This window comes from Sminthopsis crassicaudata, chromosome 3 (genome assembly GCF_048593235.1).
Source record: "Sminthopsis crassicaudata isolate SCR6 chromosome 3, ASM4859323v1, whole genome shotgun sequence".
Taxonomy (NCBI): domain Eukaryota; kingdom Metazoa; phylum Chordata; class Mammalia; order Dasyuromorphia; family Dasyuridae; genus Sminthopsis; species Sminthopsis crassicaudata.
The window spans coordinates 587,210,392-587,235,777 of NC_133619.1; the positions used below are offsets into that span (position 1 = coordinate 587,210,392).

General features: G+C 37.8%; 1 long non-coding RNA gene across 2 annotated transcripts in view; it reads left to right on the forward strand.

The window, feature by feature from the left end:
* Nucleotides 1-2,359: 2,359 nt before the first annotated feature.
* LOC141559958 (uncharacterized) overlaps nt 2,360-25,386 on the forward strand; it is a 53,151-nt gene continuing 30,124 nt past the window's right edge. For both annotated transcript variants that reach the window (XR_012487591.1, XR_012487590.1), the window contains exon 1: nt 2,360-2,633. This is a non-coding gene — a long non-coding RNA (uncharacterized LOC141559958). The remainder of the gene's footprint in view (nt 2,634-25,386) is intronic.

Sequence of the window (25,386 nt, forward strand, 5' to 3'; positions counted from 1 at the left end):
GTAGACAGCAGGGAAACAACCAATAGACAGGGAGAGGTTGAAAAATTAATGAGAATAGAAATCATAAGATTCCAATTTTCTCCTGTTTCTCCCCTACTAAAGACAACAGGATGGGATGAGAAGACATGCACATAGAGGGCTTTGACTTGGCAAGGAACTGAGACAACATATAAGGAGTGCAGGAGAAAGTGGCAGAAAGCCTCTTTCTTACTATGTGACATGAAGTGGGGGTTGAGGAGGGAAGAAGGAAGTCCTAGCAAATGGCTTCTTTTTTTGGTTAAATATGAGGTCAAGTTTTCAGGTGAGAAGGTTGGGGGTGTCATGGGAGGAATGAAAAGTTTTGAGAAGGCACTGTAGTGAATGGGATGGTGAATCACTTGGGGAGGGAGAGGGACATAAAATGATTGCTTCATCACAGTGAAGGTACAGTTAAGATTGTGTAATAAATATAACTTTGTTAATAGACCCACTGGATGTGGTCTGACCAGGTATGTTGGTATCCTGTACCATAGGATATCCATAAGCTGTATCCATAGAATCATAATTAATAGGAGTGGTGAAACTAATAGTATCTTCCTGTGATCCCCATATTCAAGCTTCTGCTGGTAATATATGTACTCTGGCCACCTACTAAAAGACATTTAAAAAGAGGCTTCTGGTTGATCCCCTGATTCCTATGATTGGGGGAAGGTAGTGGAAGCTGGAAGTAAGGAAGAACTCATGCCAAAGAATATCAGTTACTGAGCCAGGAACAGCTGCCCACTCAGGAGGCTTAAAAGCTGTCAGAGTCGTCAGCTTTCTCTATTTTGTTGAGTTCATGGGACCCTTCAAGGCTTTCCTTTGAATTCTAGTGAGGAAAAAGAGATTCTATTCTTCTTTTTTATTTTTTATTAAAGCTTTTTATTTTCAAAACATGTGCACAAATAATTTTTCAACCCTTGCAAAACCTTATATTCCAATTTTCCTTTCTTCCCCCACCCCTTTCTTTAGATGGCAAATAATCCAATATATGTTAGACGTGGTAGAACTATATATTTATACAATTATCTTGCTGCACAAGAAAAGTCAAATCAAACAGGGAAAGATGAGAAAGAAAATAAAATGCAAGCAAACAACAACAAAAGAGTGAAAATGCTATGTTGTGATCCACATGCAGTTCCTACACTCCTCCTCTGGGTGTATATGGCTCCCTTTATCACAAGATCATTGGAAATGGTCTGAATCATCTCACTATTGGAGACAGTCATGTCCATCAGAATTGATTATTGTATAATCTTATTGTTGCCATGTACAATGATCTCCTGGTTCTGCTCATTTCACTCAGCATCAGTTCATGTAAGTATCTCCAGGCCTCTCTGAAACATCCTGCTGGTCATTTCTTACAGAACAATAATATTCCATAACATTCACATATACCATAATTTATTCAGCCATTCTCCAACTGATGGGCACCCACAGTTTCCAATTTCTTGCCGCTACAAAAAGGGCTGCCACAAACATTTTTGCACATATGAGTCCCTTTCCCTCCTTTAAGATCTCTTTGGGTATGCACAGTTTGATAACTCTTTAGGCATAGTTCCAAACTGCTCTCCAGAATGGTTGGATCCATTCACAGTTCCACCAACAATGTATTAGTGTTCCAGTTCCCCACATCCCCTCCAACATTCATCATTATCTTTTCCTGTCATCTTAGCCAAACTGAGAGGTATGTAGTGTGGTATCTCAGAGTTGTCTTAATTTGCATCAATAGTGATTTAGAGCACCTTCTCATATCATTAGAAATGGTTCAGATGTCTTCATCTGAAAATTCTCTGTTCATATCTTTTTAATCATTTATTGATTAAAGAATGGCTTGAATTCTTATAAATGTGAGTCAATTCTCTATATATTTTAGAAGTGAGGCCTTTATCAAACCCTTAAGCATAAAAATGTTTTCCCAGTTTATTGCTTCCCTTTTAATCTTGTCTGCATTAGTTTTGTTTGTACAAACCTTTTTAACTTAATATAGTCAAAATTATCTATTTGCTGTTCAATAATGAGTTCCAGGTCTTCTTTGGTCACAAATTCCATCCTTCTCCACAGATCTGAGAGGTAAACTATCCTATGTTCTTCTGATTTACTTGTAATATCACTCTTTATGTCTAAATCATGAATCCATTTCGACATCATTTTGGTATATGGTGTTCCCCTCCTCCTTTTCTCCCGAGCAGCAACTATGGTGATTTTTCTTGACAGTCACCAATCCTAACTACTACACACTAACTTCATACCATCACAAAGACTGAAGAATGAACTAATAATGGCCTCTGTCTAGGAATGCCCTTCAGTAAGGGGCCAGAGCACCTATGTTCCTGAAAATGTCTCGTCCATGGGTTCATTTAGGTGTGGGCACAGCTCCATTACACAAAGAATCACAAAATCACAAGAATTAAAAGTTGGAGAGGACCTAGGAAGCCATGCATCTCAACTTGTATCAGAACAAGAGTTCTCTTTTCATTATACACCAAAATGGTGGCTAAGTATTTATAGGAGGACCTTTATTAAGTGAAACCCTGCCAGTCTCAAAGCTGTCAAATGAGTTTGTATGTAGAATCCACCAGAGGAACAAAGCAAAGGAGAGATCTGCAGGACAGGTAAGTCCTTGAATGGCAGCCTGTGCCAGAAAGAAACCAGGTTTAAAGATCCTCAATAGAAAGAGACTGATCTTTGGGAGCCAGGAAGGGTCACCCTCCTCTGTGGACCCTTGTGCCCATAACTTGCTAGGAAGCACTGCAAGATTCATCACCTTCACTCACACTACAGTGGCAATGCATCCAGGGTTTCAGAGCAAAGGCCCTCATTAAGCACAATTCAGAATCAGGTTAGGCTATTTTCAGCTCCATCCATGTTTCCCAAGTCCTGCCATCAGATGAGAGTAGGAGGGGGAAAAACACTTTTTCGACCCCATCCATCGGGAGTCCTTAGATGCCCTGATAGGCTCTTTAGCTGCAGCAGTTAGAAGGCTGCTAACACCCAAAGTGGAAGGGCTCCTGTGTTAACTTAACCTGATTGTAGCCACAGCCACCTAAGCCGGTTTTCTAAATCAGGCTCTCTCCTTCTTCCTTGTGTGTATCTGGGCATAGGAGAACAATCTCATTAATGCAAACCAACAGGGCAGATGTAATCTCCCTGCTCAAACAGCAGGCTCACCAGCTCAGGCTCATGTCTCGTTACATAAACACTTTCCCACTCATCCATTCCCACTTCTTTACTGACTCTCCTGCGCCATCATTGTAGTCTGGAACAAGCCTTTCTCCTCTCAGTAGCCTAAAGCAGACCTAGAGATTGGGAGAGGCCATTAAGTCAACTGCAATTGGAATTGTTTATAACAATCTTACCATCCCAACCTACCCTCCCCAGCCATCCACCCACCCTCCCTTCTGCTGGCTGACCAGTCAAATGATCTTTTCCAGAATGAATCAATGTCTCAGCTCCATATCTAATAACCAAACAGAAAGATTGAATCCAGTTCTTTGGGGGATTTGAAATTCTGAGCTCCAGATGAAATATGCTCAGGCAGAGAAGTGACTGTGTTGTTCCCAGACTGCTGGGTCTCAACGTAAGCCTCCACATCTTGACACATCTTTCAAATCAAGTTTCCATCAGTCAGAGATGGACGGTGTCTATAAATGCAACTGAGGACAGCAGAGAAAGTGACACTTTCTCATCTGTTGTTTGAAGAGCAGTTTTTCTAAATATCTTGACAGCTCTTTATTGATAGCAAAATTGTTATTCTCATCAACTTTGGAAGCCACTGACTCAATCCTCAGGAGCTGTGTCTCATCCCCATCCCCTAAACTCTTCTCCCTGTCTGATAGGTGCCATTAAAATGACTAATCCGGCTCTTTCAGCCAATGTACAAGGCTTAGGATACATGGAAAAGGTTTTGGTTTTGTTTTTAAGGAGAGAAAGAATGGCTGTAAAAATGCGGACATTTTGACTGGGGAATTATTTTCCTTGGTCTGAGAGATCACATGGAAGAAGGGAGAGAGAGAGAAGATTTTTGTTGTGGAGTAATTTTTCAGTCATTTCTAACTCTTCATGAACCCATTTGGGGTTTTCTTGGCAGAGATATTGGAGTGATTTGTTATTTCCTTCTCCAGCTCATTTAAAGATGAAGAACTGAGGCAACAGGGTTAAGTGACTTGTCAGTGTCTACAGCTAATAAGTGTCTGAAACTGGATTTTAACTCGTGAAGTTAAATCTTCCTGATTCCAAGCCCAGTGTTCTATCTACTATCTAACTATGAATGAAGAGATAGGTATCAAAATAGACTATCCAGGAAAATCTCAATATACCCAATTCATAGACCTCCTCACGTAGATCTATAACTAGCCCTAGCAAGTAGGAGCTAACTGTATGCTCTCTGGAACACAAGCAAACCCCTGATTGTCTCAACCAGAGATTCAGAGCCCTGTTTTTTGTCTTTCTTTGTATCCACAGTACTTAGCAAAGACACTGGTATATAGTAAGTGCCTAATAAGTTCCTGTAAACTGATAGAAAGGTGGGGATCCCCTAAATTATGGACAGTCTTGAATCCTCTATACCCCCCCAAAAATAGCTTCAAGACCCTTGATTCTAAATCTATCTAGATGTTTTTTGAATTTGTTTACCTATTCAAAAAGACTGCTCTTGGTGGAGGGAGTCCATTCACAAGCTACTCATAAGTAAATGGACCTTCTTTTTAATTTTAATTTTATACTATATTTGCCTTCTTCAAAATTGAAGCACTTTAGTTCTAGTTTTTAGATTTTGTCAATACTGATGATTATGCCATTCAAAATTCATCTTCCCTGACTGACAAGCTCCAATTCCTTTACTATATCTTAGAATTATAAAATCTTGGAAATGGGAGGAATCTTGGAAGTCACCCAGACTAATCCTCTGCCATCCATGTTCAGCTATAACCCACTATACAAGAAGCTCCTCTCCAAAAGAAAATATAAAATAATAATAAAAATATAGACATCTGTCCATCATGGATATTTGCCCCAATCCTCAGGTCTAGCCTAGAGGAGATTTAGTCACCTATATTTGCTATAAATTTACTCCAATTCAGGCCTTCACTTAACATCACATTCACTTGATAACAACTACCTATATTATAAACATAATTCTCTAGCATAGAAAGAATCCTACTTTCAAAATTAAATAGACTTGAATTCAAATCCCATCTCCAATCTTAATTACCCATGTGACTTTTGGAAAATCACAATCTCTCTGGGTCTCAGTTTCCTCAACTATAAAATTAATGGGTTAGAGTAAAGGGTTCTCCCTCCCAGATCTAGATCTATGAGAATTCCTATTTAAATAGCACTTTGAGATTAACAAAGACTTACGTCAACAGCAGTCTATAATGAATGTGTTATTATTTCCATGTCATAGATGAAGAAATAAAACCCAAAATTTAAATAATTTTAAATTATGTAATTTTTAAAATGTACATAAACACAATTGGGCATCAAAAACTCCAAAAGTAGCATTCTTTTCACTGAATCTTCTTATCCCCTGGAAAGACAAACTTTGGGGGCCTGCCTTGCTAATTCCAACCCAAGAATTCCTCAGCCTCTGGAAAGCATTCCAAATGAAGCCACAGGTAGCTAGATAACACATGGTGCAAAGATTTCAAAGAATCAAGAAGATTCATCTTCATGCATTCAAATTTAGACTCAGATACTTAATAGCTGTGGGACTCAGAGCAAGTCACTTAACCCTATTTGCCTCAGTTCAAAAGGAGAGAGAGAAGTAAATGGCCAAGCACTCAGTATCTCTGTTAGGAAGACACCAAATGGTATCACAAAGAATCAGACATAATTGAAATGACTGATCAACAAAACACACTTATTAAGTAATGGCAACTGCCGATAGCCTAAGATCAGTGTTCTTCACCTGAAGTCTATGAATTTCTTTTATAAAATAGTTTGATAACTGATTTTCAATATAATTGGTTCCATTGATAAGCCTATATTTTATTTTATGCATCTAAAATAATCCTCCGAATGTACAGGTTTCATCAGGCTGCCTAAGACGTGTCTAATAAAGACAAGAACCCTTGGGACTCTAAGGTTTCACCTTGTCCATTTTCATTTCTTAACCTTTCCTCCATGAGAGGAGGTTCATCCTATCCATGCTACTCTGTTAAAGTGATCAGTCCCAAAGAGGAAGTAGCTATATACTTGAGTTTAACAGACTCCCAGCTGCTTATTGCCATTTGCTGTAAAGCTATAAAGAGGCTATAAAGAAATAGTCCAGGATACTTTCCTGATTCTGGTAATATTTGAATAGACATGCTCAGAAGCCAATCTCTTGCTGTTTGGATGGAGTATATTAAGAACAGAATTCTAGTTTGTGGGAAATGAAGCAGTTGAGTTAGAGTTGTGCTGAGGGAAGTAGTGCAATTCAAGTATGTAAAATTATGTTATCAGTGAGTGGTTGGGTGTGCTAGGTATAGGTTTCCATCAATTTTGAAGTGTCTCTGGCGATATCCCTGGGAATGGTGTGGTGGGGATGGGAAGTGAGATTGGAAGTTGTTTTGTAGAACAAACTTCAATTTATGAAGCATGGAGACTGAGAATTATGGCAGTACATAGGAACGGGTTGAGACTGGAGATGCCAATGGATCAAGAACTTGGCATATATTTAGCATAAGTGGGAATAAAAATGGGAGTAGACCTGTGACATCCGACATGGATGGGGTAGCTCTAGGTGCAACTCAAAAAAAAAATCCCAGAAGCATCGGGAGAAAGGACCAATTTTAACTTATTTTGCAATAAGGCCCTCAGATTTCTAGGGCAATGTTCTTGTCTCAGATCTCAAGACTTGCAAATAAAAGTCATTTTGATAAGGGGTGTTTGCATCAAATCCCCCCAGCCATCCAGAGAACAAGTTCCAATTCTTTGTCCTGTGCAGAACTGTAAAGGAAACAAGTTTGCCTCAGAGGGCTTCACCGGCCTCTCCAAAGCAATCGCCTGAATGAAATGAGCTGCCTTCATTCATTCAGTGATGTGAATCCCTAATAGAAGAGTGGAATCTCTGTCGCCAGGGCTGCTGAATAATGGAGGCTTGCGTGAGGGATGGGGGGAATCAGCTATTAACTAGACCTTGAAATCTATTTTCCAAAAAAGAGAAGAGTTTGGATTTAGATGAAGGTTCCCCCACACACACACAAGCTGGGTATCTAGAGAAATACTACTGCCCAGCTTGGGGAAAAACCCAACTACTGAGAATTGGAGTGATTTAACCTGCATCAAGGACTACAATCAGCAAAATACCCTCATGATGGGGAGGAAGACGTACAGCTTAAAATCCATCGTTGCTGGACATCCATGTGATTTCAGTACCTTTTAAGTATATGGACACTGTAGCCCCCAGAGACCCAGAGCACTAACGCATCTGCTTGCATTCATGAACAAGCCCCCATGGAGATTGGTGGGGGAGTCAAAGATTATCAGTGAAGAACTATTCTCCTAGGCTATGTAGCCTGTGGTGACTGTGCCATGAAAAAATGATGCTTTTACTTCATTAAAGGCTCGTCACTCTTCCCCCGACAATGACTTGAAAAGAACAATCCTTAGCAGAGCATAACTCCAAAGGGACGTTTGGGGCATGAACAATCATGAACTGAACTTTCAGAGGATTGGGGGGAGGGCTATAACCCTCCTCATTCATGTTAATCAGTTGGTGATTCTCACAATGGAATTGAAATGGAAAATTCTCTTCCCTGCCTGCAAGTTCCCTTTGGTCTTAGCCCATTCTGCAGAGGAGACAGAGTTGCTGCACTTGACCACTTCATGTCTGGCTTTTACCCGAGGGAATTCAGCATTCTGTCTGGGCTATTCCCCTGCTTCCAGACAAGATTGTCTGGAACTCCATGATCTCACCCCACCCTTAGAGTCTGATTTTGGTTCCCAGAGCTCTCTAAGTCACATTCTCAGCCTCCAAAAAGACTTCCTGCTCCTGTAGCAGGTTCCTCCCTATTTCAGAGCCTTTGCTTATACTGGCTCCTTGACTAGAACATTTCTCTCCCCTTCTGCTTATCAAGAATCTAGGGCTATGTGGGAGCCAGCTCAAATTAGTTCCCCAGCTGATTATTATATTTTTGGTGTGAGCATTTTTTCCTTAGAAATCAGCAAACATTATCAATCAGGGCTTGATTTATTGCTTTTTCATAGTCTAGATGTAAAAAAAAAAAAAAAGTGACAGAGAAAATGTAAATAATGCAGATTAAATTTAAAAGTGTGTCATAGGAACATTTTTCCCTCTTAGATTGTTGTTGTTTAGTAATTTCAATCATATCCAACTCTTCATAGGGGGTTTTCTTGGTAAAAATACTGGAATGATTCACCATTTTCTTCTCTAGATCATTTTAAAGATGAGGAAACTGAGGCAGGCAGAGTTAAGTGACTTGTCCAGAATCAAACAGCTTATAAGTGTCTGAAGTCAGATTTGAACTTTGAAAGAAGAATCTTCCCAACTCCGACTGGGATTCTATCCCCTGTGCCACCTAACTGCCCCCCCTTAACTCTAACACAGATCATTAAATATCTGCATATCACTGCTAATCCTGCTCATCCTTCAAGACTTAGCTCAAGTGCCAAACTTTCCATGAAGCTTTCTTTGCCTGATCAGTGACACTGATTTCTTCATTTGCCAAATTCTTATTACACTTGCAGACAGGAAATCTGGGTTTATGCAATAGACAAAGTACTGGAATCAGGAGACAGGATTGAATTGTGATTTTGCCACCACCTGTGTAATGATGAATGACATTTATCTTATTGGATACTTTGCATAAAATGTTTTTCTCTGATTTTGTTCACCTTTGTTTTTTTCCAAATGGATTATTTTTATAAGAAATGATGAATATAATGAAGTTAAAGAAGCAGAGGAAAGTTTATAGGAACTGATTCAAAGCAGAGTCAAATGGAAAATGCCAGCCATATCCAGAGAAAGAACTATAGAGTCTGATTGTAGATCAAAGGATATAATTTTCACTTGTTTTTTTTTTCTTTTCCATGGTTTCCCCTTTTGTTCTTGTTTTTCTTTCACAATGTGAAAAATGTGAAAATATGCTTAACATGACTGTACATGTATAATTTATATCAGATTGCTTGCCATCTCAGGGAGGAGGGAGGGAGAAAAAAGGAAAATCAAAATATTATAAAAACAAATATCAAAAACTATCTTTACATGTATTTGAAAAAAATAAAGTACCATTAAGTGGGAAAAAATAAATACACCAACACTATAACATTATAAATGGGGGCAACAATCACAACAAAGTAATTTAATCTAAATGATATGAAATTATAACAAGCTTGTCCCCCAAAGAAGAGATCTCTTTTTGCAGAATTAGGAGATCTATGGGTATGGAACCCAATGTCAAATTTCTTCAATGTATCATTACTTTTGATAAGTTATTTCCTCTCTGGAAACAAGAAGGGATGGTTATATTGGGAAGTGTAGATGTTCTAAAAAAAAAAACAAAAGCTACTAATAAGATTTTTAAATTTTTTAAAATTTGTCTCTTTACCTATATTATCTCCTCCTTTGAAGAGAGGAGAGGTTTCTTAAATGTTTGTGTCCTTCACAGTGTCAAGTATGGCTCATTTTCAAAAGCTAGTTGTTGCCCAATCAATTGCCTTCATTAAATAGAGTCAACTTTCCAATTCATAATCATATCCCTGGAGGAAGACATTATTGACCAAGCTCAGATTTTTCTTCTTCTGTGAAGCTTCCCTTGATAACACTATTTAGGAGTAATTGCAACCTACACTTTCCCTTTTTGCTTGACCCCTCCCATGTAATTAGCACATTCATTGCTTGTGTCATAATTATTTGTATCCTTATCTTTTTACTAAAATAGAAATGAAACATTTTTCATCTTCGTATTGAATGGCAGATGTGGGGCAAGTGGATAGAGCATTGGACCTGGAATAAGGAAGTCCTGAGTTCAAATCATCCATCAGATACTTACTAGTTATGTGATCCTAGACAAGTCACTTAAATTTCATCTGTCTCAGTTTCCTCAACATGATATGAGGATAATAATGTCACCTACCTCAAATGGTTTTTTGATGATGAAATGAGATATTTATATAAAAAAAGTCTGAAATTAGTACAGAGTCTGACACGTGGTCGGTATTATATAATTGTTGGCATATAGTAGGTGCTATATAAATGTTAGCTATCATTATTATTATATATTAGGTAACTTTGTGGATAGACTGTTGGACTTGGAATTGAGAAGACCTACGTTTGGACACTTCCTCAGATTTGGAGTGTGATCTCTGACAAAATTCCTCAATGTTCTCAGCTTCCATTTCCTCATCATTAAAATGGAGGTGATAATAACACCTACATCAAAGGGTGCCAGGAGTAATAACAAAATGAAAAGGTTTTGCCAACTTAGAAGTGTTACATAAATGCTTTTAATATGTTTTGAATTAAAGTGATTAATGTCTAACTATCCAGTGGAAGTCCTTCCTAGGACCTACAGCCAATATCTATCATGGCTACATAACACTATTTTATTTAGCACTTGCCTCAGAGAATCATTGAATTTTTGAGCTAAAAAAACATCCGTCATGAAGCTATACCCAATCTGCCTAGCCAAAAGTGATCTCTCTCTCTCTCTCTCTCTCTCTCTCTCTCTCTCTCTTTCTCTCTCTCTCTCTCTCTCTCTTTCTCTCTCTCTCTCTCTCTCTCTCTCTCTCTCTCTCTCTCTCTCTCTCTCTCTCTCTGTGTCTCTGTGTGTGTGTGTCTCTGTCTCTCTCTTGTTTCTCTCTCTCTCTCTCTCTCTCTCTCTCTCTCTCTCTCTCTGTCTCTCTCTCTCTCTCTCTTTCTCTCTCTCTCTCTCTCTCTCTCTCTCTCTCTCTCTCTCTCTCTCTCTCTCTCTCTTTCTTTCTTAGTAGACTGTAAGCCTCTTAAGGGAAGAAATTACATTTTCTCTTTTGCCTCCCCAAGGAGTCCTGGGTCTTGTACCTATTAAGCATTTAAGAAATGTTGTTTTATATTGAAGCCCATCTTACCTAACCTGAAATTGTACATTTGGGAAAACCAAGGCCTGGAGAAGTCAGACACAGAATGAGTTAATAGGAGAGCTGGTATGGACCCCCTTGACTCATAAGCCTAAGAGCTTTGTTTGCTCCACTGCTAAAGAGGGATGCAGAGAACTTGGAAGAGGTTCAAAGGAGTCACAGACATGATTAAGAGGTTGGAAAGGAAAACTAAAGACTCCAGGTTATTCTCCCTGCAGGAGGAATGTGTATAGATTAATCCTACCATGATACCTCAGGATTCATCTTCCCAGCTTGACTTTCAACGTGCTCCTGCTCCCTCATCTTTAGAATATTTGTATTGTGTCTATCTTCCCTGGGCTTGCCAAAAGATTCTTCCTTTGGAAATGGGAAGTGTTTTGTACTTTATTCTCCTTCCTTTTTCCCTTTATCACTTTCTATGACTTCCTTCCTCCCTCTTTTCTTCTTGCCCTTTCCACCACCTTGTCCCTTCTCCATGTCTCACTGCCTAGAAACTTCTTCCCCTTCTTTTGATTCTTCCCTCTCCTTTCGATTCCTCCCTCTCCTTTCTTTTTTTTACTTCTTCCTTCCCTTCTTCCTTCCTCCCTCCTTCCTATCCTTAATACTCTATCTCCTGCCTGTATGCATTTATAAGACTGTACCCCATGCTTACAAAATACAACCTTCTTAACTCATCCTCTTAGAAATCTTAGTGTCTCTCCAGGCTCAGTTCAGGCATCAAATCCTCCATGAAAGCATTTCTGACATCCACTGCCAGTTCTTAGCATTCTCTTCCTTCTCAAATTGCCTTGTATTTACATATGTGTGTGTGTATATATATATATATATATATATATATATATATATATATATATATATATATATATACTCCCAGAAAAATGTAAGTTCTTTGAGATTAGGGATTATTTAATTTTATCTTTGTATTTCCAGTACCTAACAAAATCAAACATAGATAATAAACAATTTCATTGAATTCTTTCTTTCCTTTACTCCCTCTTTCTTTTCTTTTTATTGCTTTTCTTCCTTCCTCTTTCTTTCTCTTTTTTCCCTTCCTTTCTGCTTTTCTTCTCTTATTCCTTTCTTATTTCTTTTTTCTAACTTTCCTTTTTTCCTTCTACTTCCCTTCCTTCTTTTCTTCTTTCTTTCCTCTCTTCTTCTATTCTGTCCTACCTCATTTGTTGTCACTGTTGTTCACTCATTTCAATTAGGTCTGATTCTTTAGGACCCCATTTAGTGTTTTCTTGGCAAAGATACTAGAGTGGTTCACCATGTTCTCCCTCCTCCAGTTTATTTTACAGATGAGGAAACTGAGGCAAACAGGATAGAAGGACTTGCACATGGTCACACACCTAATATGTTTCTGAAACCACATTTGAACTCAAGAAGATGAGTCTTCCTGACTCCAGGTCCAGCACTCGAATAAAGAACCACCCTGCTACTGCACAATACACAATAAAGATACTAAATGAAATGGAAATCAACCCATGTTCCACTCACTGCCCCTTCTGCTCCCAATAGCATCCATCATGTTTGCATTTAACCAGGACTAAGAGTCCCCTTAGGTCATTCGCTAGTTCATGTGACTAATATCATGTCCTGAGAAATGACAGTGAAGTTTTCAAGAAAGATATTACACACTCCCATCCACTGTCATTTTGCCCCCACTTGGCCCCTGGCAGGGCAGTCACAGGTGATAGCCCAGGAGCTGTTTGGGACTGACTGCCACATATCTCTCTGACGCCCAAAGCAGGAGTAAGAAGTATAAGAGAAGCACTTTGTAAAAAGAGAGTGTCCTAGCACAAGAAGCATTCATGCATGAAGGGATGAGCTGTGTTCCTGTCTCACAAAATAAGAGAAAGATGACAGCAGCACAGAAGGGATGAAAGCATGTCAACTCCAGAGATATGGGTTCCTCTCCCCAGCCAAAAAAAGGAATAAAGCCTGTTAGCCTTGAACAGGAAGCAATTTCTGTTCCCAGAGGAAAATTAATTTGCTCTCCATGTCAACTGATCTCACCCAGCCTCTGTTTTCCCATCTGTAAAATGAGCAATTTGAATAAAATGCTTCCCAAGGTCCCTTTTCATGTCTTAGAGTAAAAAGATTACTAAACTTGGAATCACAAAAATTCTATTAGAATCCCATCTGTGCTCCTTAGAATCTATGTGACCTGGGGCAGGTGTCTCCATCTCCCTGTGTCTCATCCTCTTTATTTGTAAAATAAGAAATTTGGACTTGACCTCCTCTCAGGTCTTTTCTAGCTCCAGATCACTTTGGAAACCTCCAAGTAGCTCTGGGTTACCTGGGTTAATTCTAGTGCCTTTCCCTCTCTTAATTATTTATCCTCTATATAGCAGGTTTGTATATATTTGTTTGTCTCTCCCATTAGATTGTTTGCTCCTTGAAACCAAGGACTTACCTTTACCTTTAAGCACCCTGGTACTTAAAAAAGTAGCCACCACATAGTAGGTTCTTAATAAATATTTATTTACTGACTGACTAAAATCTCTTCCAGCTGTGATGTCTTGGTTCTAAGGACTCTCCTGGCACTAGCTTGCTGTTGTCTTATGAGCTATCCCACTTCTAATATTTTGTGATTCATCTTTTTATTTCTGACGCTGAATTCTGAATTTGTTTCTGTTTGACCCAACACATCTGAAGCCCTATTATGTGTCTGATTCAATAGCAAGCTAGACTGGGGAGCATACCAGAGAAGGGAAAGACATATTCTCAGCTCTTAAGGAGCTCCCAACTCTCCTTGGAAGAAGATATTGGAAAAAACCTGTGATTTCATAAGTGTGGGGCCTCCCTTCACAGATGCAGATTATAACCCTGTCATGCTTTAATATCATTTTCATGAGTTGTTGTAGCAAAAAATAAAAAATCTGTCCCTTGGTGTCCAACTCTCTGGCAGTGAGCCTCTCCACACTTAGGTAAGCTGGTCCTTGGAAGACTGTAGCACATAATCCATCACTTAGGCTGTATTCAAAGTTTTTTCTAGCTTGATAGCACCTGCCAGTGTTTCTACTCCATTGGCAGAGATTTTGAGTACCCAGGGTCACCTCCATGCCTCGATGGGGCATGAAAGGAAGACTTAAAAGGAGGGAAGAAAAGATAATTAGAGAATAATACAAGAGATTTAAGAATAGGGCTCCCCAAATAGTGCATCATGAAGGCTCACCTTGTTAACCATGCCTTCAGCAGCTCTGCTCCTACTCTTCACTCACTCATCACCCCTGCAACTGTCCAGTGGGCATTTCCAGAAGGGAAATGATTAGAAGTTGTTATCCTTCCCATTCTTTTATCCAATCAGCTCCAGTATACTGTTGCCAGTACTCCAAAGGTTAACCTTTAGAACAGATGGGGTCTTCCTGCAACAGTCGCTTTGAAACAGCCAAAGGAATAGGGCCAGGTAAAGAGCCATTGGCAAGCTATATGCCTAGCTGTCAGGGTGTAGAATGCCAAGATCACGGTAGGGTTCAGAGATGGTCACAGCTTAGCTAGCCAGAAATTAACTGATTTAGATACTGAAAGAAGGTGTTAGGTCAACAATCTCAAAAAAGAGCTTTCCATTCTCTAACCTTTAGACCAGTATTTTCAGCTATCCATATGCTATCTTTCCATTAATGTCCCTCAGGAGTTCTAACTTACCATATACAAAATCATATTTTTTCTCTCTACCTGCTCCTTCTCTGATTTCATAGTTTCGTCTGATTTTGTTGTTGTTCAGTCATGTCCAATTCCTCATGACCTTATATGGGGTTTTCTTGGCAGGTACTGGAGTGGTTCATCATTTTCTCTTCCAGCTCATTTTACAGGTGAAGAAATTGAGGCAAAGAGGAATGAGTGACTTGCTAAGGATCACACACCTAATAAATGTTTTGAGGCAAGATTTGAACTCATGAAAAGACTTGGTCTTCTATCCACTGTGCCACCTAGATGCCCTAATTTTATTTGGACCACTATCCAATTCACAATCCAATTCGCAATCCAATCTAAGTCTCCCATGGTGATAACCTCAAGGTTATCTTTGATGATTCTCTTTCTCTTATTCCATATATGCAATCAGTTACTGAGTTATTGAACAACAGAACTTTAATCTGATAAATTCCTCCTTCATAGGAAATATCTCTTCGATCCATTCCCATATTTCTAGTCCCTCTGCCACCATCTTAACACAGACCAGTATTACTCCTACCTGGGCAATTACAATAGCATTTTTATGTAAGTTTGTGCCACTGCAGAGTAATATTCCTTATGTTCAGATTTAGTCAATGTCATCTACTCTGATTTAAAAAATTCAGACTCCCTATTTTCTCCTAATCAAAATTCAAAGCCCTCAGCCTGGTATTCAAGACCCTTCTAAATGTCATCTTACTTTCCAATTTTAGATTCCATATCTGTAAAATGAAGGAGCTAAACTGAATTAGTTTTAATCTCTGATCTATTTTGTATATTGTGTATTGTGGTCTTCTCTTTCTAGATAGTAAGCTCCATGAGAGCAGGACAGAGCCTCATCATTATCTCACTCACCATCAGGACCACAAGGTTCTTCAGGAAGAGATAGCTAAAGGCTGGACTTGTGATTTTGTTGGTGGAGGGAGCCCTCTAATGAGGAAGCTCTCTACCAACACAGGTGCACAGTCTTAAGAGAATAGTTGCCTAAGGTAATAAGAGATTAAGTGACTTGCCCAGATTTACACATCTAAGTATGTTTCAGAGACAGGATTTGAATTCAATTCAAATGGCTTTGAGGCTTATTCTCTATCCCCTACATTATGAAATTTTAATATATGGTTACTTAATTAAATGGAAGGGAGCACTGAAAATGGGATAAATCAAAGATGACTTAGGGTATCTTATTAGAAAACATACAAATGGTGGAAAGAGACTCTAAAATCAACCAATAATTAACAGAGATAATAAGAATTAAAATGCAAGTTAAAGTCCCAAAACCTGGGCATTTGAGTCAAGTTTCAGGAGTAGAACAAAAGAGCACAGAATATCCCAAAGAGATGTTAAAGAAGGGAAAGGGACCTGTATATGCAAGAATGTTTGTGGCAGCCCTCTTGTTAGTAGCAGGAAACTAGAAACTGAGTGGATGCCCATCAATTGGAGAATGGCTGAATAAATTGTGGTATATGAATATTATGGAATATTATTGTTCTATAAGAAATGACCAACAGAATGATTTCAGAAAGGCCTGGAGAGACTTACAGGAACTGATGCTGAGTAAAATGAGCAGGACCAGGAGATCGTTGTATACTTCAACAACAATACTGTATGAGGATCAATTCTGATGGATGTGGCCATCTTCAACAATGAGATGAACAAATCAGCTCCAATAGAGCAGTAATGAACTGAATCAGCTACACCCAGTGAAAGAACTCTGGGAGATGACTATGAACCACTACATAGAATTCCCAATCCCCCTATTTTTTGTCCACCTGCATTTTTTATTTCCTTCACAGGCTAATTGTACACTATTTCAAAGTCTGATTATTTTTGTACAGCAAAATAACTGCTTAGACATGTATACATATATTATATTTAATTTATACTTTAACATATTTAACATGTATTGGTCAACCTGCCATCTGTGGGGGGGAAAGGAGGGGAAAAATTAGAACAAAAGGTTTGGCAATTGTCAATATTGTAAAATTACCCATGCATATATCTGGCAAATAAAAACTATTAAAATAAAAAAAAATTAAAATTAAAAATTAAATTAAATTAAAATTTTAAAAATTTTTAAAAAGAGCACAGAATAGTGTGTAGATTACACCTACAAAGATAGGTCTGACTTCAGAATTACACAGTTGGAGATGGCCTTACATGCCAAAATGCCTGCTTTCATATAGATAAAAATATTTATAGCAGCTCTTTTTATGGTGGCAGAGAACTGAAAACTAAATGAGTGCCCATCTGTTGAGGAATGACTGACCAAATTATGGTATTTTAATGTAATGGAATATTATTGCACCACAGGGAAGGATGAAAAGAGAAGTTTCAGAGATCTGGGAAGGCTACAAATAAGGTCAAGCAAAAGACCTGGAATCCTGAAGACTTGAGTTCAAATCTCACTCTAGCTATTGCCTGGCTGTGTAACCTGTCAAGTCTCTGAACTTCTGTCTGCCTCAGTTTTCTTAAGCTGTAAAATGGGAATAACAATATCATCTACCTCTCAGGGTTGTTGCGAATTTCAAATGAGATAATATTTTTAAAGCTCTTTGCAAAGCATATGGTGTTACATAAATGGAAACTATCATACTTATGAAGATCTTTATGAATTGATACATGATAAAAATGAGCAAAACCAGAAGAACAATGAATATAATCGCAAAAGTATAAAAGGCAAACAAACACTTTGGAAAGATTTAGGAACTCCAGTCAACAATCCCCTGTTCCAGAAAACAAGGGATGAAGTGTGCTACCCACTGCCTAACAGAATGGATTCATAGAGCTTATTGAAACATCGATTTTCTTGAATATGGTTGATACAGGAATTTGTCTTGTTGAATTGTATATTTGTTGGAAGAGTTTCATTTTCTTTTCAATGGAAGAAGAGACATTGAAAAGAGAAACAATTAATTCTTGTTCATTTAAAATAATACTCAATTTTTAAAAATCATACAGCCTTCCCTAGAAGTCCATGAGTAAGGAAAAACTCATTGTGACCTGGAACAACTCAATCTATTTTTAAGACAGTTTTCAGTGTTGAATTTTTCTTCACAACACCCATAAAGCTGCCTTCCTACAAACTTTCACTCATAATTCTTAACCTCCTGAGGCTACAATGAGAACAAGTTTAAATCTCCCCCCCCATATGTTAGTCTTTCAGTTATCATGCCCTATCTTCTTCCCCACCCACTCTTCTAAAAAAGAAACATGCCCAGCTCCCTCAATTAATCTTTATATGTCATGCAGATTAAAGTAACTTTGAGGTTTTGTCTCTACTTTACAAATTAGCAAAGATGATAAAAGATGGGAAGAATCAAAGTTGGAGGTGTTATGGGAAAATAGGTGTCCTGTGATGTTCTTGGAGCTATGAACTGATCTAATCATTCTGGAAAACAAATAATGATTATGTGAGAAAAGTCACTAATTTTCCATATCTTACTACTTAGAAATCCCACTAGTTGAGTATACCCCCAAGAAGGTTGAAGACAAAAAGTAAAATACCCATAAATACAAAATATATGGAGTAGAATTTTTTGTAATTAAAAAAAAAAACCCTGGAAATAAATTTTTTGCTGATTGATGGGGAAATAGCTGGACAAACTGGGGCTATGTGAATATATTGGGAAATTCTTACACCATAGAAATAATAAATGTGAAGAATTCAGAGAAGCCCAAGAAGACCTATATGACTAATACAGAGTTAAAGAAAAAAATTAGAAAATTAATGAATGTATATTAGAGCAAACAAAAATATCTGTGAAAGGCAGTTGGCCTCTGATAAATTGCAATGGCTAGTCTTGATCCCAGAGAATCAATGAAGAAATATTCCTCTTTCCTCTAAATCCAGAAATATGGGATTAGGAATTCAGAATTCTGCATAAACCATGAGAAACAGTCATTGTTGTTTGGCTGTGCTTAGCTTTTTTTTCTTAATATAGTGGAAGATTCAATGAGTGAGAATATAATTTAGTAAAGATTTATGATGTAAGACTAAAATGTATCCATCAAAAAGATGTTAAAGTATTCCATGATTAAAAAGGAATGTGACAAAGATACTAGAGCGGTTTGTCATTTCCTTCTCCAATGTATCTCCATTTTACAGATGAGGAACTGAGGCAATTAGGGATTAAATGACTCATCCAGGGTCACATAGCTAATAAGTTGTCTGAGATCACATTTGAACTCGGATCTTCCTGACTGTGAGCCTATTCACAGCACCATCTAGCTGTCCCTGCCTCCTTATTACCTCTAGGATAATTTAAAGACTTTCATAATCTGGTCCCAACCTCTATTTCAGCTTCATTTTATGTTACTCTTCTCCCACATTCATCGATGCAGACAAACTGGCCTTCTCTATTCCTTTTTTTTTTTTTTATTTTAAAAGCTTTTTATTTTCAAAATATATGCACAGATAATTTTTCTAAATTGACCCTTGTATAACCTTGTGTTTCAGATTTTCTCCTCTTTTCCTCCACCCCCTCCACTAGATAGCAAGCAATCCAATATATATTAAACATGTTGAAATATATCTTAAATCCAATATATGTATACATATTTAAACAATTCTCTTGCTGCACAAAAAAATCAGATCAAAAAGGAAAGAAAATGAGAAAGAAAATAATGTGCAACAAATAACAACTCCTCTATCTTGGTGTATGTAGATGGCTTTCTTCATCACAAGATCTTTGGAACTGGCCTGAATCATCTCATTGTTGGAAAGAACCACATCCATCAGAATTAATTGTCATATAATCTTCTTGTTGCCCTGTACAGTGATCTCCTGGTTGTGCTCATAGCATCAGTTCATGTAAGTCTCTCCAGGCCTCTCTGAAATCATCCTGCTGATCATTTCTTATACAACAATAATATTCCATAACATTCATATACCACAATTTATTCAGTCATTCTCCATTGATGGATATCCATTCAGTTTCCAGTTCCTACAAAGAGGGCCGCCACCAACATTTTTGCACATGTGGGTCCCTTTTCCTCCTTTAAGATCTTTCTGGGATATAAGCCCAGTAGAAACATTTCTGGATCAAAGGGTATGCACAGTTTGATAACTTTTGGAACATAGTTCTAAATTGCTCTCCAGAATGGTTGGATCAGTTCCACCAACAATGTACCAGTTTTCCCACATCCACTCCAATATTCTTCATTATCTTTTCTTGTCATCTTAGCAGATCTGAGAGGTGTGTAGTAGCATCTCAGATTTGTCTTATTTTGCATTTCTCTGATCAATAGTGATTTAGAGCACCTTTTCATTTAACTAGAAATGGTTTCAATGTCTTTATCTGAAAATCATCTGTTCATATCCTTTGACCATTTATCAATTGGAGAATGGCTTGAATTCTTATAAATTTAGGTCAATTATACATTTTAGAAATGAAGGCCTTCTCTGTTCCTCACACTCAACATTACATGTCTTTTCTCCCGCTTCATACCTTTTCATTGCCCATTCTTCATTTCTGGAGTCCATTTCCTCTTCACCTCTATGCCATAGAATCCCTCTCTTTCTCTAAGATATATATTAAGTATTATCTTCTAAGATGGCAGCGTGGAGGCAGACAGCTGCTTGAGCTCCTCGTTTTCTCTCAGAACTTACTTCATGACAAGCCTCTGACTTAATGCTTGACCCAGAAAGAAATCCACAAATAATCACCAAGAGAAGACATCCTTGAAAGTCGCCAGAAAAGGTCTGTGTTTGTTCGGGGGAGGGTCAATCAGACTGGGCGCAGACTGAGGGCAGACAGCCAGAGCAAGACAGGCAGCTCACACAGCTCAGACCGGAGGGGGAGGAGTGTGATCTCTGCCGTTTCTGCGAAAGGGCTTTTGCCCCAGTGTGGATGCTCTGTCTTGGCAGCAAGCCAGGAGCAGCAGAGAGGGTGTAAACACCGGAGGTGAAGATTAAAACCCCAGAAAGCCAGCGTCTCTCAGAGCCTGGCCACCCCCAACCCCCACCTGGACTGACTTGGTGTGTTCTCAGAGCCTCTGAGTGCAGACTCAGTACAGTCATTGCTGTTCTGTTAGTGGCTCTCTGCTGCCCTACCCCCAGTCTGTAGAGGAAGCCCATTAATACCATCCAGCCCCATCCCCGCAAAACAGACCAATTGTTTCTCTTGTCAGTTTGTTTTCTTTGATTCCTACTCTGACAAAATGAACAAAAAATTCAAAAGGGCTCTAACCATTGACAGCTTCTGTGTGGAGAGGGAGCAGACTTCAAATGCTGAGGAGACTAGGAACAGACTGTCCCCAGATGTATCCCCTGGGAGGGATATAAGCTGCTCCTCAATACAAAAGAACCTCATAGAGGAAATCAAAAAGGCTCTCACAAGAGAGCTGGAAGAGAAATGGGAAAAGGAAAGGGAAGCTTGGCAAGAGAGCCTGGAGAAGTCATCCCATGCATTCAAAGACAGAATGGATAAAGAAATCAAATCATTGAGAAACAAGATTAGTGAGCTGGAAAAGGTAAACAACTCCAAGGAAAACAGGATTAGTGAGCTGGAAAAGGTAAACAACTCCAAGGAAAACAGGATTAGAGAGGTGGAAAAAGAAATCAGCTCTCTAAAAAATAAAATGGATAAAATGGAAAAAAATTCCATAGAAGATAAAAACTCAATTGGACAATTACAAAGAGATATTAAAAAAGTGAGTGAAGAAAATACATCATTGAAAATTAGACTGGAACAAGTAGAAATGAATGACTCAAGGAGAAACCAAGAGGGAGTCAAGCAAAACCAGAGAAATGAAACAATTGAAAAGACTGTCAAGTACCTTACCAGAAAGACAACAGACCTGGAAAACAGATCCAGGAGAGACAATTTGAGAATAATCAGACTCCCTGAAAAATGGGAGGAAAAAAAGAGCTTGGACACCATTTTCGAGGAAATTATCAAAGAGAACTGCCCAGACGTTTTGGAAACAGAGGGTAAAATAGACATTGAAAAAATTCATCGATCACCTACTGAAAGGGACCCTAAAATCAAAACGCCAAGAAATATAGTGGCCAAGTTCAAGAACCATCAGACAAAGGAAAAGATATTGGAAGCTGCTAGAAAAAAACAATTCAGATATGGAGGATCCACAATAAGGATAACCCAGGATCTAGCAGCGTCCACATTAAAAGAACGCAGGGGCTGGAACATGACATTCCGAAAGGCTAAGGAACTTGGTATGCAGCCAAGAATAACTTACCCAGCAAGAATGAGCATCGTTTTCCAGGGAAGAAGATGGACATTTAACGAAATAAATTAATTCCATCTATTTTTGATGAAAAAACCAGACCTACATAAAAGGTTTGATCTTCAAATACAGAACTCAAGAGATTTCTAAAAAGGTAAAAAGAAATCTTGAGAACTATACTTCTGTCAAAAAAATATGTAAAGAACATATGTACAATTTGTCTTAGAAACTAGAGGTGGAAAGGAGATTATATCATAAAAAAGTGTAAAGTGGTGGTACTACATCTCATGAAGAGGCAAAGGTAACCTATTACATCTGAGAGAAAGAAAGGAGGGAGATGAACATAGCGTGTATCAATAGACATATTCGATTTATGGTGAAACTTCTTCCACTTCATTGAAAAGTGAAAGGGAAGGAGTAAGCTAAGGGGAAGGGAATACAGTAATTTCGAGGAAAAGGGGTAAATTAAGGGGAGGATCTTTAAGGTGGGGGAGGGATCCTAAAAAGGGAGGGCTGTGAAAAGCAAGTGGTGTTCACCAGTTTAATACTGGATAGCAGGGTAAAAGGGAAGGAAAGGGGAAAAGCATAAGCAGGGGTTAATAGGATGGCAAGCAATATAGAATTAGTCCTTCTAACCATAAATGTGAATGGGGCAAACTGCCTCATAAAGAGGAAGCAGTTAGCAGACTGGATTAAAAGTCAGAATCCTACTATATGTTGTTTACAGGAAACACACCTGAAACAGGATAAGACATTCAAACTAAAAGTAAAAGGGTGGAGCAGAATCTATTATGCTTCAGGCAAAACCAAAAAAGCAGGAGTAGCCATCATCATCTCAGATCAAGCAAAAACAAAAATTGATCTAATTAAAAGAGATAAGGAAGGGCATTATATCCTGCTAAAGGGAAGCATCAATAGTGAAGCAGTATCAATATTAAACATGTATGCACCAAGTGGTGCAGCATCTAAATTCTTAAAAGAGAAATTAAGAAAGCTGCAAGAGGAAATAGATAGCAAAACTATAATAGCGGGAGATCTCAACCTTGCACTATCAGAATTAGATAAATCAAACCACAAAATAAATAAGAAAGAAGTCAAAGAGGTAAATAGAATACTAGAAAAGTTTGATATGATAGATCTTTGGAGAAAGCTAAATGGAGACAGAAAGGAATATACTTTCTTCTCAGCAGTTCATGGAACCTATACAAAAATTGATCATATACTAGGGCATAAAAACCTCAAAATCAAATGCAGTAAGGCAGAAATAGTAAATTCATCCTTTTCAGACCATAATGCAATCAAAATAACATTTAATAAAAAGCCAGGGGAAAATAGACCAAAAAATAATTGGAAACTAAATAATCTTATACTAAAGAATGATTGGGTAAAACAGCAAATCATAGACATAATTAATAACTTCACCCAAGAAAATGACAATAATGAGACATCATACCAAAATGTGTGGGATACAGCCAAAGCAGTAATTAGGGGAAGTTTTATATCTCTACAGGCCTACCTGCATAAAATAGAGAAAGAGAGGGCCAACGAATTGGGTTTACAACTAAAATTGCTAGAAAAGGAACAAATTAAAAACCCCCAGACAAACACAAAACTTGAAATTCAAAAAATAAAAGGTGAGATTAATAAAATTGAAAGTAAAAAAACTATTGAATTAATTAATAAAACTAAGAGTTGGTTTTATGAAAAAACCAACAAAATAGACATACCCTTAGTAAACCTGATTAAAAAAAGGAAAGAGAAAAAGCAAATTGATAGTCTTGAAAATGAAAAGGGTGAACTCACCACTAATGAAGAGGAAATTAGAACAATAGTTAGGAGCTACTTTGCTCAACTTTATGCCGATAAATTCGATAACTTAAATGAAATGGAAGAATACCTTCAAAAATATAGCTTGCCCAGATTAACAGAGGAAGAAGTAAGTAGTCTAAATAGTCCCATCTCAGAAAAAGAAATAGACCAAGCTATTAACCATCTTCCTAAGAAAAAGTCCCCAGGACCAGATGGATTTACAGGTGAATTCTACCAAACATTTAAAGAACAACTAACTCCAATGCTATGTAAACTATTTGAAAAAATAGGGATTGAAGGAGTCCTACCAAATTCCTTCTATGACACAGACATGGTACTGATACCTAAACCAGGTAGATCGAAAACTGAGAAAGAAAACTATAGACCAATTTCCTTAATGAATATTGATGCTAAAATCTTAAACAAGATATTAGCAAATAGACTTCAGAAAATCATCCCCAGGATAATACACTATGACCAAGTGGGATTTATACCAGGAATGCAGGGCTGGTTTAATATTAGGAAAACTATTAGTATAATTGACCATATTAATAATCAAATTAATAAAAACCATATGATCATCTCAATAGATGCAGAAAAGGCATTTGATAAAATCCAACATCCATTCCTACTAAAAACGCTTGAGAGTATAGGAATAAATGGACTATTCCTTAAAATAATAAGGAGCATATATTTAAAACCTTCAGTAAACATCATATGTAATGGTGATAAACTAGAACCTTTTCCTGTAAGATCAGGAGTGAAACAAGGTTGCCCACTATCACCATTACTATTCAATATAGTACTAGAAACTCTAGCCTCGGCAATAAGAGCCGAGAAAGAGATCCAAGGAATTAGAGTAGGAAATGAAGAAATCAAATTGTCACTTTTTGCAGATGACATGATGGTATACTTAGAGAACCCCAAAGACTCTGCTAAAAAGCTATTAGAAATAATTCAGAATTTTAGCAAAGTCGCAGGATACAAAATAAATCCACATAAATCCTCAGGATTTTTATACATTACCAACACAATCCAACAGCAAGAGATACAAAGAGAAATTCCATTCAAAATAACAGTCGATAGTATCAAATATTTGGGAATATATCTACCAAAGGAGAGTCAGGAATTATATGAGCAAAATTACAAAACACTTGCCACAAAAATAAAGTCAGATTTAAATAATTGGAAAGACATTCAATGTTCTTGGATAGGCCGAGCGAATATAATAAAGATGACAATACTCCCCAAACTAATCTATTTATTTAGTGCTATACCAATCAGACTCCCAAGAAACTATTTTAATGACCTAGAAAAAATAACAACAAAATTCATATGGAAGAATAAAAGGTCGAGAATTGCAAGGGAACTAATGAAAAAAAAGTCAGAGGAAGGTGGTCTAAGTGTACCTGATCTAAAGCTATATTATAAAGCAACAGTCACCAAAACCATTTGGTATTGTCTAAGAAATAGACTAGTTGATCAGTGGCATAGGTTAGGTTCACAGGACAAGATAGTGAATAAAAATAGCAATCTAATCTTTGACAAACCCAAAGATCCCAAATTTTGGGATAAGAATTCATTATTTGACAAAAACTGCTGGGAAAACTGGAAATTAGTATGGCAGAAACTAGGCAT